The sequence below is a fragment of the Poecilia reticulata genome, chromosome 18 (assembly GCF_904066995.2).
Source record: "Poecilia reticulata chromosome 18, P_reticulata-male-v2, whole genome shotgun sequence".
NCBI classification, from domain to species: domain Eukaryota; kingdom Metazoa; phylum Chordata; class Actinopteri; order Cyprinodontiformes; family Poeciliidae; genus Poecilia; species Poecilia reticulata.
Window position 1 is genome coordinate 26,835,916 of NC_088847.1, and position 13,970 is coordinate 26,849,885.

General features: G+C 31.8%; 1 long non-coding RNA gene across 1 annotated transcript; it reads right to left on the reverse strand.

The window, feature by feature from the left end:
- Window positions 1-12,673: 12,673 nt before the first annotated feature.
- On the reverse strand, window positions 12,674-13,459 carry LOC145548962 (uncharacterized). The gene is made up of 2 exons (XR_014084907.1): window positions 13,110-13,459; window positions 12,674-13,036 (listed from the first exon to the last, which is right to left on the reverse strand). It is a non-coding gene; the product is annotated as an uncharacterized LOC145548962 (long non-coding RNA).
- Between the last annotated feature and the right edge of the window lie 511 nt (window positions 13,460-13,970).

Below are 13,970 nucleotides of genomic sequence, written 5' to 3' on the forward strand. Positions count from 1 at the left end.
GTAGAACCAGAAGGCAAACAGAAAAGTAGACAAGCAGAATGCATAGACACAGATAAAAACAGAGCACAAGAAAAAATACATTGAAAGAATAGGAGAAAGTGTGACAAGGTTGTACTCCAGAGGAGTTTAACAGAAAACAGTAAAACCTGTTGCAATGATAGTAATACTTCCATAAAGTAGACACTAGTGGCTACATTTTAAAGCATAAAATATTTCTCTACAGTGAAATATGTATGAACAGCATAATTTTGTTTCTAAAAGAGCTGAAAAAGTACAAAAACGGCAGTTACTAGAGTGGCCACTCTAGTAACTGAAATCAGTTACAGAGTTCCACCATAGGAAATAATGGGGCAATAAATTTGCACAAAAGGGCAATTATTTCAAAAAGTATAATAGTGAAGTTTACCAAAAGATATAGCTCCATTCTCCTGAAGAAGCTGAACGTTTTGATATATAAATTAGTACAATTAGTGAAAGATAGTGAAAGTAGTTAAACGACAAAAAACGTACGGAAGACAGAATAATAATAACTAGAAAAATAGCTGTTCCTAGCGAAACAGCCGTGAGAATGCATATTTGCAGAATGACTGCTGCAGAAATGCAAGAAAATGTGGAGAAAAGCTTAAGAAGTAGAAGAAAGCATGAGAAATTGCAATAGTTGAAACAGTTGAATAGTGAAACATAGCAAACTGCAGAAATTAGCTGAAGCTGAAATTAGTACACAAACAGAAATATTTAAAGATGTGAAACATAACATAAAGTGCCAAATAAGCATATTTGCAGAATAATTGATGGAGAAATATGAGAAACTTGAGAACAAAGAGTAAGAAATTGGAAAAAAGCATGAGAAAGCTAGTCATACATTGTAGAAATCCTTTGCCAAGTAGTGAAACTTAGCAAAAGTGTTGCAGAATTCAGCTGAAGAAGCAGAAGTTTGTGTGCAACATGAATTATTTGATAAAGTCAAAAAGTGAAACAGAGCGTAAGAAAGAGCACAATTAGCACACGAGGAAATTAGTGCAAACCCAGAAATAGTTGAAACAATTGAACAGTGAAACAGCAATAAGCATAAAAAATTAGTGGAAACAGTAAACCAGAAATATTTGAAGGAGTAAACAGCAAAACCAAAAGCAAAAAGGGTAAGAAGAAGCAGAAATGTTTGATATATGAATTTATAAAATTGATTAAAGATTGTAGAAGATCTTAAAAGATAGTAAAACCAGTAGAACCAGAAGGTAAACAGAAAAGTAGACAAGCAAAATGCATAGAAACATGGAAATAGTTGAAACAATTGAATAGTGAATATACTATATTAATTGTATAATAGTGAATTAATAGTGAATTATATTGTATAAATTATATAATATATAAATTATAGCAGAATTCAGCAGAAGAAGCAGAAGTTTGTGGGAAACCTGAATTATTTGAAAAAGTCAAAAAGTGAAACAGAGTTTAAGAAAGAGCATAATTGAAACAAAAGGAAATTAGTGCAAATCCAGAAATAGTTGAAACAATTGAATAGTGAAACAGCAATAAGCATAGAAAATTAGTGGAAACAGTAAACCAGAAATATTTGAAGGGGTAAGAAGTAGAAGAAAGCAGAAGAAAGCGGAAGAAATAGAAATAGTTGAAACTATTGAATAGTGAATATACTATATTAATTATTTAATAGTGAATTAATAGTGAATTATACTGTATAAATTATATAAATTATATAATATATTAATTATAGCAGAATTCAGCAGTAGCAGGAGGTTGTGTGCAACCTGAATTATTTGAAAAAGTCAAAAAGTGAAACAGAGTTTAAGAAAGAGCATAATTGAAACAACAGGAAATTAGTGCAATCCCAGGAATAGTTGAAACAATTAAATAGTGAAACCGTAATAAGTATAAAAAATTAGTGAAAACAGTAAACCAGAAATATTTGAAGGAGTAAACAGAGGAAAACCAAAAGCAAAAAGGGTCAGAAGAAGAAGAAATGTTTGATATATGAATTTATAAAATTGATTAAAGATAGTAGAAGATCTTAAAAGATAGTAAAACCAGTAGAACCAGAAGGCAAACAGAAAAGTAGACAAGCAGAATGCATAGACACAGACAAAAACAGAGCACAAGAAAAAAATACATTGAAAGAATAGGAGAAAGTGTGACAAGGTTGTACTCCAGAGGAGTTTAACAGAAAACAGTAAAACCTGTTGCAATGATAGTAATACTTCCATAAAGTAGACACTAGTGGCTACATTTTAAAGCATAAAATATTTCTCTACAGTGAAATATGTATGAACAGCATAATTTTGTTTATAAAGAGCTGAAAAAGTACAAAAACGGCAGTTACTAGAGTGTACACTCAAGTAACTGAAATCAGTTACAGAGTTCCACCATAGGAAATAATGGGGCAATAAATTTGCACAAAAGGGCAATTATTTCAAAAAGTATAATAGTGAAGTTTACCAAAAGATATAGCTCCATTCTCCTGAAGAAGCTGAACGTTTTGATATATAAATTAGTACAATTAGTGAAAGATAGTGAAAGTAGTTAAACGACAAAAAACGTACGGAAGACAGAATAATAATAATAATAACTAGAAAAATAGCTGTTCCTAGCGAAACAGCCGTGAGAATGCATATTTGCAGAATGACTGCTGCAGAAATGCAAGAAAATGTGGAGAAAAGCTTAAGAAGTAGAAGAAAGCATGAGAAATTGCAATAGTTGAAACAGTTGAATAGTGAAACATAGCAAACTGCAGAAATTAGCTGAAGCTGAAATTAGTACACAAACAGAAATATTTAAAGATGTGCAACATAACATAAAGTGCCAAATAAGCATATTTGCAGAATAATTGATGGAGAAATATGAGAAACTTGAGAACAAAGAGTAAGAAATTGGAAAAAAGCATAAGAAAGCTAGTCATACATTGTAGAAATCCTTTGCCAAGTAGTGAAACTTAGCAAAAGTATTGCAGAATTCAGCTGAAGAAGCAGAAGTTTGTGTGCAACATGAATTATTTGATAAAGTCAAAAAGTGAAACAGAGCGTAAGAAAGAGCACAATTAGCACACGAGGAAATTAGTGCAAACCCAGAAATAGTTGAAACAATTGAACAGCGAAACAGCAATAAGCATAAAAATTAGTGGAAACAGTAAACCAGAAATATTTGAAGGAGTAAAACAGCAAAACCAAAAGCAAAAAGGGTAAGAAGAAGCAGAAATGTTTGATATATGAATTTATAAAATTGATTAAAGATTGTAGAAGATCTTAAAAGATAGTAAAACCAGTAGAACCAGAAGGCAAACAGAAAAGTAGACAAGCAAAATGCATAGAAACATGGAAATAGTTGAAACAATTGAATAGTGAATATACTATATTAATAGTATAATAGTGAATTAATAGTGAATTATATTGTATAAATTATATAATATATAAATTATAGCAGAAGAAGCAGAAGTTTGTGGGAAACCTGAATTATTTGAAAAGTCAAAAAGTGAAACAGAGTTTAAGAAAGAGCATAATTGAAACAAAAGGAAATTAGTGCAAATCCAGAAATAGTTGAAACAATTGAATAGTGAAACAGCAATAAGCATAGAAAATTAGTGGAAACAGTAAACCAGAACATTTGAAGGGGTAAGAAGTAGAAGAAGCAGAAGAAAGCGGAAGAAATAGAAATAGTTGAAACTATTGAATAGTGAATATACTATATTAATTTATTTAATAGTGAATTATACTGTATACATTATATAATTATATAATATATTAATTATAGCAGAATTCAGCAGTAGCAGGAGGTTGTGTGCAACCTGAATTATTTGAAAAAGTCAAAAAGTGAAACAGAGTTTAAGAAAGAGCATAATTGAAACAACAGGAAATTAGTGCAATCCCAGGAATAGTTGAAACAATTAAATAGTGAAACCGTAATAAGTATAAAAATTTGTGAAAACAGTAAACCAGAAATATTTGAAGGAGTAAAACAGAGGAAAACCAAAAGCAAAAAGGGTCAGAAGAAGAAGAAATGTTTGATATATGAATTTATAAAATTGATTAAGATAGTAGAAGATCTTAAAAGATAGTAAAACCAGTAGAACCAGAAGGCAAACAGAAAAGTAGACAAGCAGAATGCATAGACACAGATAAAAACAGAGCACAAGAAAATACATTGAAAGAATAGGAGAAAGTGTGACAAGGTTGTACTCCAGAGGAGTTTAACAGAAAACAGTAAATCCTGTAACAATCATAGTAATAATTCCATAAAGTAGACACTAGTGGCTACATTTTAAAGCATAAAATATTTCTCTACAGTGAAATATGTATGAACAGCATAATTTTGTTTCTAAAAGAGCTGAAAAAGAACAAAAACGGCAGTTACTAGAGTGGCCACTCTAGTAACTGAAATCAGTTACAGAGTTCCACCATAGGAAATAATGGGGCAATAAATTTGCACAAAAGGGCAATTATTTCAAAAGTATAATAGTGAAGTTTACCAAAAGATATAGCTCCATTCTCCTGAAGAAGCTGAACGTTTTGATATATAAATTAGTACAATTAGTGAAAGATAGTGAAAGTAGTTAAGCGACAAAAAACGTACGGAAGACAGAATATAATAATAAAGAGAAACAGAAACACTATAAGTGAGAATGCATTGAATGCATTCTCACTGATAAGGGAAACAGAAACACTATAAGTGAGAATGCATTGAATGCATTCTCACTGATAAAGGGAAACAGAAACACTATAAGTGAGAATGCATTGAATGCATTCTCACTGACTAGAAAAATAGCTGTTCCTAGCGAAACAGCCGTGAGAATGCATATTTGCAGAATGACTGCTGCAGAAATGCAAGAAAAAGTAGAGAAAAGTTTAAGGAGTAGAAGAAAGTAGAAGAAAGCAGAAGAAAGCCGAAGATAGTGGAAGAAATAGAAATAGTTGAAACTATTGAATAGTGAATATACTATATTAATATATTTAATAGTGAATTAATAGTGAATTATACTGCATAAATTATATAAATTATATAATATATAAATTATAGCAGAATTCAGCAGAAGCAGGAGTTTGTGTGCAACCTGAATTATTTGAAAAAGTCAAAAAGTGAAACAGAGTTTAAGAAAGAGCATAATTGAAACAACAGGAAATTAGTGCAATCCCAGGAATAGTTGAAACAATTGAATAGTGAAAGTAATAAGTATAAAAAATTAGTGGAAACAGTGAACCAGAAATATTGAAGGAGTAAAACAGAGGAAAAACAAAAGCAAAAAGGTTCAGAAGAAGTAGAAATGTTTGATATATGAATTTATAAAATTGATTAAAGATAGTAGAATATCTTAAAAGATAGTAAAACCAGTAAAACCAGAAGGCAAACAGAAAAGTAGACAAGCAGAAAGCATAGACACAGATAAAAACAGAGCACAAGAAGAAAATACATTGAAAGAATAGGAGAAAGTGTGGCAAGGTTGTACTCCAGAGGAGTTTAACAGAAAACAGTAAATCCTGTAGTAATTATAGTAATAATTCCATAAAGTAGACACTAGTGGCTATATTTTAATGCATAAAATATTTCTCTACAGTGAAATATGTATGAACAGCATAATTTTGTTTGTCAAACAGCAGAAAAAGTTCAAAAACGGCAGTTCGCCGAATTTCCCCATTCATTTCAATGGGCAAAATATTTGCACAAAAGTGCAATTATTTCAAAAAGTGCAATAGTGAAGGTTACCAAAAGTCATAGCACCATTCTCCTGAAGGAGCTGAACGTTTTGATATATAATTTAGTACAATTAGTGAAAGATAGTGAAAGTAGTTAAGCGACAAAAAACGTACGGAAGACAGAATAATAATAATAATAATAAAGAAAAACAGAAACACTATAAGTGAGAATGCAGAATGCATTCTCACTGATAAAGAGAAACAGAAACACTATAAGTGAGAATGCATTGAATGCATTCTCACTGACTAGAAAAATAGCTGTTCCTAGCGAAACAGCCGTGAGAATGCATATTTGCAGAATGACTGCTGCAGAAATGCAAGAAATGTGAAGAAAAGCTTAAGAAGTGGAAGAAAGTAGAAGAAATTGAAATAGTTGAAACAGTTGAACAGTGAAACGTAGCAAACTGCAGAAATTATCTGAAGTTGAAATTAGTACACAACCAGAAATATTTGAAGAAGTGAAACTTAACATAAAGAGCCAAATAAGCATATTTGCAGAATGATTGATGGAGAAATATTAGAAACTTTAGAAGAAAGAGTAAGATATTGGAAAAAAGCATAAGAGAGCTAGTCATACATTGTAGAAATCCATTGCCAAGTCGTGAAACTTAGCAAAAGTGTTGAAGAATTCAGCTGAAGAAGCAGAAGTTTGTGTGCAACATGAATTATTTGAAAAAGTCAAAAAGTGAAACAGAGCGTAAGAAAGAGCACAATTAGCACACGAGGAAATTAGTGCAAACCCAGAAATAGTTGAAACAATTGAACAGTGAAACAGCAATAAGCATAAAAAATTAGTGGAAACAGTAAACCAGAAATATTTGAAGGAGTAAAACAGCAAAACCAAAAGCAAAAAGGGTTAGAAGAAGCAGAAATGTTTGATATATGAATTTATAAAATTGATTAAAGATTGTAGAAGATCTTAGAAGATAGTAAAACCAGTAGAACCAGAAGGCAAAAAGATAAGTAGACAAGCAAAATGCATAGAAACATGGAAATAGTTGAAACAATTGAATAGTGAATATACTATATTAATAGTATAATAGTGAATTAATAGTGAATTATATTGTATAAATTATATAATATATAAATTATAGCAGAATTCAGCAGAAGAAGCAGAAGTTTGTGGGAAACCTGAATTATTTGAAAAAGTCAAAAAGTGAAACAGAGTTTAAGAAAGAGCATAATTGAAACAAAAGGAAATTAGTGCAAATCCAGAAATAGTTGAAACAATTGAATAGTGAAACAGCAATAAGCATAGAAAATTAGTGGAAACAGTAAACCAGAAATATTTGAAGGGGTAAGAAGTAGAAGAAAGCAGAAGAAAGCGGAAGAAATAGAAATAGTTGAAACTATTGAATAGTGAATATACTATATTAATTTATTTAATAGTGAATTAATAGTGAATTATACTGCATAAATTATATAAATTATATAATATATTAATTATAGCAGAATTCAGCAGTAGCAGGAGGTTGTGTGCAACCTGAATTATTTGAAAAGTCAAAAGTGAAACAGAGTTTAAGAAAGAGCATAATTGAAACAACAGGAAATTAGTGCAATCCCAGGAATAGTTGAAACAATTAAATAGTGAAACCGTAATAAGTATAAAAAATTAGTGAAAACAGTAAACCAGAAATATTTGAAGGAGTAAAACAGAGGAAAACCAAAAGCAAAAAGGGTCAGAAGAAGAAGAAATGTTTGATATATGAATTTATAAAATTGATTAAAGATAGTAGAAGATCTTAAAAGATAGTAAAACCAGTAGAACCAGAAGGCAAACAGAAAAGTAGACAAGCAGAATGCATAGAAACAGATAAAAACAGAGCACAACAAGAAAATACATTGAAGGAATAGGAGAAAGTGTGACAAGGTTGTACTCCAGAGGAGTTTAACAGAAAACAGTAAATCTTGTAACAATCATAGTAATAATTCCATAAAGTAGACACTAGTGGCTACATTTTAAAGCATAAAATATTTCTCTACAGTGAAATATGTATGAACAGCATAATTTTGTTTCTAAAAGAGCTGAAAAAGTCCAAAAACGGCAGTTACTAGAGTGGCCACTCTAGTAACTGAAATCAGTTACAGAGTTCCACCATAGGAAATAATGGGGCAATAAATTTGCACAAAAGGGCAATTATTTCAAAAAGTATAATAGTGAAGTTTACCAAAAGATATAGCTCCATTCTCCTGAAGAAGCTGAACGTTTTGATATATAAATTAGTACAATTAGTGAAAGATAGTGAAAGTAGTTAAGCGACAAAAAACGTACGGAAGACAGAATAATAATAACTAGAAAAATAGCTGTTCCTAGCGAAACAGCCGTGAGAATGCATATTTGCAGAATGACTGCTGCAGAAATGCAAGAAATGTGAAGAAAAGCTTAAGAAGTGGAAGAAAGTAGAAGAAATTGAAATAGTTGAAACAGTTGAACAGTGAAACGTAGCAAACTGCAGAAATTATCTGAAGTTGAAATTAGTACACAACCAGAAATATTTGAAGAAGTGAAACTTAACATAAAGAGCCAAATAAGCATATTTGCAGAATGATTGATGGAGAAATATTAGAAACTTTAGAAGAAAGAGTAAGATATTGGAAAAAAGCATAAGAGAGCTAGTCATACATTGTAGAAATCCATTGCCAAGTCGTGAAACTTAGCAAAAGTGTTGAAGAATTCAGCTGAAGAAGCAGAAGTTTGTGTGCAACATGAATTATTTGAAAAGTCAAAAAGTGAAACAGAGCGTAAGAAAGAGCACATTTAGCACACGAGGAAATTAGTGCAAACCCAGAAATAGTTGAAACAATTGAACAGTGAAACAGCAATAAGCATAAAAAATTAGTGGAAACAGTAAACCAGAAATATTTGAAGGAGTAAAACAGCAAAACCAAAAGCAAAAAGGGTTAGAAGAAGCAGAAATGTTTGATATATGAATTTATAAAATTGATTAAAGATTGTAGAAGATCTTAGAAGATAGTAAAACCAGTAGAACCAGAAGGCAAAAAGATAAGTAGACAAGCAAAATGCATAGAAACATGGAAATAGTTGAAACAATTGAATAGTGAATATACTATATTAATAGTATAATAGTGAATTAATAGTGAATTATATTGTATAAATTATATAATATATAAATTATAGCAGAATTCAGCAGAAGAAGCAGAAGTTTGTGGGAAACCTGAATTATTTGAAAAAGTCAAAAAGTGAAACAGAGTTTAAGAAAGAGCATAATTGAAACAAAAGGAAATTAGTGCAAATCCAGAAATAGTTGAAACAATTGAATAGTGAAACAGCAATAAGCATAGAAAATTAGTGGAAACAGTAAACCAGAAATATTTGAAGGGGTAAGAAGTAGAAGAAAGCAGAAGAAAGCGGAAGAAATAGAAATAGTTGAAACTATTGAATAGTGAATATACTATATTAATTTATTTAATAGTGAATTAATAGTGAATTATACTGTATAAATTATATAAATTATATAATATATTAATTATAGCAGAATTCAGCAGTAGCAGGAGTTTGTGTGCAACCTGAATTATTTGAAAAAGTCAAAAAGTGAAACAGAGTTTAAGAAAGAGCATAATTGAAACAACAGGAAATTAGTGCAATCCCAGGAATAGTTGAAACAATTAAATAGTGAAACCGTAATAAGTATAAAAAATTAGTGAAAACAGTAAACCAGAAATATTTGAAGGAGTAAAACAGAGGAAAACCAAAAGCAAAAAGGTTCAGAAGAAGAAGAAATGTTTGATATATGAATTTATAAAATTGATTAAAGATAGTAGAAGATCTTAAAAGATAGTAAAACCAGTAGAACCAGAAGGCAAACAGAAAAGTAGACAAGCAGAATGCATAGACACAGATAAAAAGAGCACAAGAAGAAAATACATTGAAAGAATAGGAGAAAGTGTGACAAGGTTGTACTCCAGAGGAGTTTAACAGAAAACAGTAAATCCTGTAACAATCATAGTAATAATTCCATAAAGTAGACACTAGTGGCTACATTTTAAAGCATAAAATATTTCTCTACAGTGAAATATGTATGAACAGCATAATTTTGTTTCTAAAAGAGCTGAAAAAGTACAAAAACGGCAGTTACTAGAGTGGCCACTCTAGTAACTGAAATCAGTTACAGAGTTCCACCATAGGAAATAATGGGGCAATAAATTTGCACAAAAGGGCAATTATTTCAAAAAGTATAATAGTGAAGTTTACCAAAAGATATAGCTCCATTCTCCTGAAGAAGCTGAACGTTTTGATATATAAATTAGTACAATTAGTGAAAGATAGTGAAAGTAGTTAAACGACAAAAAACGTACGGAAGACAGAATAATAATAATAAAGAGAAACAGAAACACTATAAGTGAGAATGCATTGAATGCATTCTCACTGATAAAGAGAAACAGAAACACTATAAGTGAGAATGCATTGAATGCATTCTCACTGACTAGAAAAATAGCTGTTCCTAGCGAAACAGCCGTGAGAATGCATATTTGCAGAATGACTGCTGCAGAAATGCAAGAAAATGTGGAGAAAAGCTTAAGAAGTAGAAGAAAGCATGAGAAATTGCAATAGTTGAAACAGTTGAATAGTGAAACATAGCAAACTGCAGAAATTAGCTGAAGCTGAAATTAGTACACAAACAGAAATATTTAAAGATGTGCAACATAACATAAAGTGCCAAATAAGCATATTTGCAGAATAATTGATGGAGAAATATGAGAAACTTGAGAACAAAGAGTAAGAAATTGGAAAAAAGCATAAGAAAGCTAGTCATACATTGTAGAAATCCTTTGCCAAGTAGTGAAACTTAGCAAAAGTATTGCAGAATTCAGCTGAAGAAGCAGAAGTTTGTGTGCAACATGAATTATTTGATAAGTCAAAAAGTGAAACAGAGCGTAAGAAAGAGCACAATTAGCACACGAGGAAATTAGTGCAAACCCAGAAATAGTTGAAACAATTGAACAGTGAAACAGCAATAAGCATAAAAAATTAGTGGAAACAGTAAACCAGAAATATTTGAAGGAGTAAAACAGCAAACCAAAAGCAAAAAGGGCAAGAAGAAGCAGAAAAGTTTGATATATGAATTTATAAAATTGATTAAAGATTGTAGAAGACCTTAAAAGATAGTAAAACCAGTAGAACCAGAAGGCAAACAGAAAAGTAGACAAGCAAAATGCATAGAAACATGGAAATAGTTGAAACAATTGAATAGTGAATATACTATATTAAAATATTTAATAGTGAATTAATAGTGAATTATATTGTATAAATTATATAATATATAAATTATAGCAGAATTCAGCAGAAGAAGCAGAAGTTTGTGGGAAACCTGAATTATTTGAAAAAGTCAAAAAGTGAAACAGAGTTTAAGAAAGAGCATAATTGAAACAAAAGGAAATTAGTGCAAATCCAGAAATAGTTGAAACAATTGAATAGTGAAACAGCAATAAGCATAGAAAATTAGTGGAAACAGTAAACCAGAAATATTTGAAGGGGTAAGAAGTAGAAGAAAGCAGAAGAAAGCGGAAGAAATAGAAATAGTTGAAACTATTGAATAGTGAATATACTATATTAATTTATTTAATAGTGAATTAATAGTGAATTATACTGTATAAATTATATAAATTATATAATATATAAATTATAGCAGAATTCAGCAGAAAAAGCAGGAGTTTGTGTGCAACCTGAATTATTTGAAAAAGTCAAAAAGTCAAACAGAGTTTAAGAAAGAGCATAATTGAAACAACAGGAAATTAGTGCAATCCCAGAAATAGTTGAAACAATTGAATAGTGAAACAGTAATAAGTATAAAAATTAGTGGAAACAGTAAACCAGAAATATTTGAAGAAGTAAAAAGAGCAAAAGCAAAAAGGGTCAGAAGAAGTAGAAATGTTTGATATATGAATTTATAAAATTGATTAAAGATTGTAGAAGATCTTAAAAGATAGTAAAACCAGAAGGCAAACAGAAAAGTAGACAAGCAGAATGCATAGAAACAGATAAAACAGAGCACAAGAAAAAATACATTGAAAGAATAGGAGAAAGTGTGACAAGGTTGTACTCCAGAGGAGTTTAACAGAAAACAGTAAAACCTGTTGAAATGATGGTAATAATTCCATAAAGTAGACACTAGTGGCTATATTTTAATGCATAAATATTTCTCTACAGTGAAATATGTATGAACAGCATAATTTTGTTTGTCAAAGAGCAGAAAAAGTTCAAAAACGGCAGTTACTAGAGCAGGAGTGTCAAACTCCAGTCCTCGAGGACTTTTAGAAGTGCCTCTGCTGCAGCACACCTGAATACAATAATTAGGTCATTAGCAAGAGTGTTTGCCAAATTCCACCATTCATTTCTATGGGGAAAATATTTGCACAAAAGTGCAATTATTTCAAAAAGTGCAATAGTGAAGTTTACCAAAAGTCATAGCACCATTCTCCTGAAGGAGCTGAACGTTTTGATATATAAATTAGTACAATTAGTGAAACGTAGTGAAAGTAGTTAAGCGACAAAAAACGTACGGAAGACAGAATAATAAAGATAAAGAAAAACAGAAAAACAATAGTGAGAATGCATGGAATGCATTCTCACTGATAAAGACTAGTTAAAAAATAATGAAGCTATGATATATTATATATATATAGATAGATAGAGATAGATGTGTGTGCAATTAGTCAGTGATGTGCGTTTAGGTGCATAGCTGGTGAGGCTATGAACCTTTTGTGCTGAAAGTTTCACACTTTCCACAAAGTGTGAAACCGTTAAAGTACAACTGAAAACCACGTCTGTCTCGTTCTCCGTATCAGCGCAGCTACTGTATGGCTAGCTCGCTGTTACCGTCTCTTACTCTGCAGTTGTGGAGTCACAATGAGCGCCCACAGCCATAAGGCACGAGAACTGCCTGCCTCACCTCGAATCTGTTCTCTGCGTTTCTGATCACTCCTCAGCACACGAATCACATTACACACACAGTTGGTGACAATAAAAACACAGTATATTAAATACATACAACAGGCATCCTGTTTGATAACAGGGAGCTAGCATGTTAGCGAGTTGCTAACATGTAAACAAATGGCAGTTCCGATTTGCGGCAGAGGTTGTGCCCATAAATTATACAAAGCTTCATTTACACCATATCAATGAACTCGAGCGAGGGAAAACTATGAACTGGAGGCTGGGCAGAAACGTCGGAGCTGCGGGGGCAGGAGCCAGAATGATGTCAGTCCGGGGAGCTGAGGGAGAGAGAGACCGACTCGATGGTGCTCGTCGGGGAAACCCGGATCCAGCTGACGGGCTTGGTTGGTCCTGGACTCGATCCGGCTCTCAGACTTGATGGAACCTGGGGTGAGGAAATGGAGGCGTTAGAACACGCAGGATTAACAATATTAGGCTTTCTTACTGATCTCTTTTACCGCGAAGGTCAACACTCTGGCGAGGAAGTGTTGTTAGGCGGCTCCTCTTAAGCTCCTGGTGATGATCGGATGACCTGCAGGTGCGTGGTGACACACCCGCGGGGTGGGGCGTCAGAAGGGAGCTGGGGAAACCCCCTCTGGTGGTAGCTGGCGGTGGCGCAGGGACGGAGGACAACAACACTATCTATCTATCTATCTATCTATCTATCTATCTATCTATCTATCTATCTATCTATCTATATCTATCTATCTATATATCTCTATCTATATATCTCTATCTATCTATATATATATATATATCTCTATCTATCTATCTATATATATCTCTATCTATCTATCTCTCTATATCTATCTATCTATATATATATATATCTCTATCTATCTATCTATCTATATCTATCTATATATATATCTATCTATCTATATATATATATATATCTCTATCTATCTCTATCTATCTATCTATCTATCATCTATCTATCTATCTATCTATATCTATCTATCTCTATCTATCTATCTATCTCTATCTATCTCTAGGACTTTTAGAAGTGCCTCTGCTGCACCACAGCTGAATACAATAATTAGGTCATTAGCAAGAGTGTTTGCCCAATTCCACCATTCATTTCTATGGGGAAAATATTTGCACAAAAGTGCAATTATTTCAAAAAGTGCAATAGTGAAGTTTACCAAAAGTCATAGCACCATTCTCCTGAAGGAGCTGAACGTTTTGATATATAAATTAGTACAATTAGTGAAACGTAGTGAGAGTAGTTAAGCGACAAAAAACAAAAATCAGTGAGAATGCAGAATGCATTCTCACTGATAAAGAAAAACAGAAAAACAATAGTGAGAATGCATGGA